The sequence below is a fragment of the Balearica regulorum genome, chromosome 4, assembly GCF_011004875.1.
Source record: "Balearica regulorum gibbericeps isolate bBalReg1 chromosome 4, bBalReg1.pri, whole genome shotgun sequence".
NCBI lineage: Eukaryota > Metazoa > Chordata > Aves > Gruiformes > Gruidae > Balearica > Balearica regulorum.
The window spans coordinates 81,925,842-81,929,867 of record NC_046187.1 but is presented as its reverse complement, the minus strand read 5'-3'; positions in this window follow the sequence as shown (position 1 = coordinate 81,929,867).

Below are 4,026 nucleotides of genomic sequence, written 5' to 3'. Positions count from 1 at the left end.
CTGATGCCCCCTGGTCTTTTACCACCTTTGGTGGGTGAAACCGCAGAGCACCGGTCCCTCGGGACTGTCACCCTGGGGCCCGTGGCACTGGGGTCACCGCCGAGGCCTCGGGGAGTTGGGAGGGCACCCCGAAAGGGAGAGCGCAGGACAGCGCCGGGCTCGGTCTCTGCCCGGCCGTGGTGTCCTTGGGCAAGCGTCGGGCCTCAGTTTCCCCACCTGCCAAGAGCTTTGTGTTCTGGCTGAGGTGGTCTCGCTGCATCCCGGTGGCTGTGGGGTCCAGGTCCCCTCCGCCGGTGGGGAGCACTGCCCCCATGGGATGTTTGTCCTGCCGGAGCCCCCGCCCGGGGCCGGGGAGGGGGGAACTCTGGGGGGACCGATGGTGCCGGCGATGTCTCCAGCCCCCCCACACCAGTGGTCCCTGCGCGCAGGAGCAAGCGGCTGCCCTGACTCACGGGACATCGCCAGGCTCCTCCGTGCCTGCTCGTGTAGAGCCAAACCACCGCCCCAGAGCCTGTTTTGGTGCTGTCCCACCCCGACGCACCCCCGGGGCTGCTGGAGGAGCCTCCGACCGCCCTGGGGGGGCTGTGGTGGGATGCAGCCAGGCCACTGTCCTGCCCCCGGCACGGAAACCCCTCCGAGGGGGATGCGGACACGTGGGCAGTCGTGACACTGGGGTCTGCCCCTCTGGGTCGGGTCAGGCCGCGGCGGCTCTTTGTGGTACCCCAAAGCACCCCCAGCCCTGTCCTGCAGTGAGCCCCATCCTGAGCACCCCCTGCCTTGCTCCCAGCGCCTGGTCTAGCCCTGGGGGGTGCTGAGCCCCCACTGCCTGCGAAGGCAGGGGCTCTGCCCTGACTCTGGGGCAGCCTCAGCTGCTGCCCCCGCCCTTGACACCCCGATCCCAGAGGGTGCCGATGGCTTCCCGCGGGGCAGGATTCGGCCTCAGGTGTGCGGTGCTGGGGGCTGTTCTCAGGCAGGGCATGGCTTGGGGATGTTGGGGGGGGGCAATGAGCTCCGTAGGGTTGATGGTGGGCTCGGAGCCCTGCCGGTGGCAAAAAACGAGAGGGGAATTGCGTGAGGGGGACAGCACGGCCCCCCGGCATCTGCTGAGGGGGGGGCTACGCTGGGCAGAGTCTGGCCCTTCTGTGGTGCGAGCATCGCCGTGGCAGGGGACGCTGCGGCGGCATCGCCGTGGCAGGACGCTCTGGTGACACAGCCGCTGCAGGGACACGGCTGTGGCAGGAGCGGGGTGATGCCCCCAGCCCCCTCCCAGCACCCAGGAGCTACCCTGGGGCTCGTCCCCCGCACCCCCCGCACCCCCCCGCTGTGCTTTGGTGTATAATAACAATAACGACCACTGAGCAACCCCCCAGCCTGGCCCGGGCTGAGCATCGCTGCGTGGGCTGCAGCCCCCCGCCCAGGCTGCTGCTCTCTAGGGACCAGTCCCTCAGGGGGACACAGCCGCCCGCCTGCATGCTCCCGGGATTTTGCAGGGAAATATTTAAAATAAATGATTTTATGAAAAGGTTTAGGTGATTTTTATTTTTCCTTTAAATCGAGTGTTTCTATGAAATAGCATTTATTGGTCACCTCACATCTGGAGCACTTTACGGGAGCGAGCCCTTAGGTCTCGTGCTGCTCTGCGAGCTCAGGAGGGGTCGGTCCTCCCCAGCTGCAGGTAGGGAAACTGAGGCAGGGTTTGCCCAGGGATGCAGACAGCAGGGACAGAGTTCGGTTCACGGTGACGAGCTCCCCTCTCCCATCCCGGCTCAGACCACAGCTCGCTGCCAACACCTCCGTACCTCTCCCTACACGTGGTATTTGCCGGATCCTCCTGGTGCCCTGGGGTGCTCAAACCCCAACACCCCGATGACGTGTTTGACTGAGGCTTTGGATCTTGACAGGACAAAGACCTTCTCCCTTCCCCTCGTCACTTAATTTATATTTATATTGCCGTTCTTCATCCTCCCCCGGTCTGCAAACGTGGTATTTAAAGACATCGAGCCGAGGCGGGCAGAGCGGGCAGCGGGGAAGCCGAGATGGGGGATCCTGCCTGCAAACCTCCCCCGGGACTTGTTCTGCTTCGGTTTTTCCCTCTTCCCCCCGGGAGCGGCTGAACCGTGGGAATTTTCCGAGGTTATCGGACCCCGGTTCCTCCCATGCTGGGCTCACTGGGAGGAACCTTGGTCCGGTTTAACGGAAAAGTGACCTCCTTGCACCTTCACGGGTAGAGGAGGTTTTGGGGTGTTTCAGAGAAAGCAAGATCCAGTTGCATTTTCAAAAAAGGCCCCAAAGCCTGAGAGTTTTGGGGTGTCCCCAGTGTGTTTGCCCAGCTCGGGGCATCTACACGGGTCTCCTGCGTCCTCCTCCCGCTGCCGGAGGGGAGAGGTGGGAAGCGAGGCAGGGAGGCCAGGGGCTGCCCTGCAATGAAACGGCAAGCCTCCTCTGCAAATTTAAACCTCAATGCTGCTTTCACAAATCTGATCCAAAGCTGCTGCTTCTCCAAAGTCTCTTCTCCCAAAGCAAATATCCCCAGCGAAGCTGTCCCGGGGGGTTGAGAAGGTCCCGCGGGGAAGCCAGCTCGCCCCCAGCCCGCCCCGCTCTGCTCGCCTCCAGCAGCTCCTCCTGACCTGTGCAATTGGGGAAAAAAAAAAAAAAAAAAGTGGAAAAAAAAAAAAGTACTGGATGTAAAACTTTAACGAATAATGTGATTTCTTATGGTTTCTAATGGTTAATAAAAGTTACGTCCTGCCTCCTGCCTGCCTCCTCCTCCATTGCCTTCGGGGGCTGTGGCTGAGCCGCTCCCCAGTACCAGCAACCTTTAGTGGGTGGCGTTGCAGGGAGGTGGTGGGAAGCCCGGCCTTGCCTGCTCTTCCGACCCCTGTGCATCGCCAGAGCCCCCTCCGCGCGTGCACACTTGGGGATATCGCCACTACACCCCAGCAGCCCCCCATGCCCCCCCTTCCCCAGCAGGCACAGGGCCGCCCTGTGCACAGGCCCCATCCCAGATGCCGCAAAACCACCCATCGCACCCGACACCCCCCCGCCCTGATCCCAGCCCTGCTCTGCCTCTGCACCCACACCCAGAGCCTGCAGTGGGGGGGGTGCAGACCCCTCACCCCTACCTGTCCCCATAACCCCAGCCTTACCCCAGCCCTCCCCCCAACACATCCCCACCCTTATCCCTGCTCCTAATGCTGCCCCAAACGCCACCTTTATCCAATCTCCATCCCTATCCCATCCCCATCCCCATCCCCATCCCATCCCCATCCCCATCCCCATCTCATCCCATCCCCATCCCATCCCATCCCCATCCCACCCCACCCCATTCCCATTCCATCCCATCCCCACCCCACCCCATCCCCATCCCATCCCATCCCCATCCCCATCCCCATCCCATCCCTGTCCCATTCCCATCCCCATCCCTATCCCATCCCCATCGCATCCCCATCGCATCCCCGTCCCATCCCCATCCCATTCTATTCCCATCCCATCCCTATCCCATTCCCCTCCCCATCCCATCCCATCCCATCCCATCCCATCCCATCCCATCCCCATCCCCATCCCATTCCCATCCCCATTCCATCCCATCCCCATCCCCATCCCCATCCCACCCCATCCCATCCCCATCCCCATCCCCATCCCTATCCCATCCCCACCCCATCCCCATCCCCATCCCATCCCACCCTATCCCATCCCATCCCATCCCATCCCCATCCCATCCCCATCCCCATCCCCATCCCCATCCCCATCCCCATCCCCATTCCCACCCCCCCCGTCCCCTTCCCGCTCACCCCCCCCCGTACCCCCGTACCCGGCTCCGCCGCCCGGCTGAGGGGCTGGGGGGGGGGGGGGGGTGCCGGGGGGGCCGCTCCCGCCGCTCCCTCACGCTGTTTACAGCCAACACGGCGCTGGGGCGGCTCCCGGGGCTGTCGGTGCTGCGGGCGGGGCGGCCCCGGCGGGACGGGACCGGCTCGGGCCGGTGCGGGGGGGTACAAAGCCCGGGGCGCTTCGCCCGGCCCCAGCCCC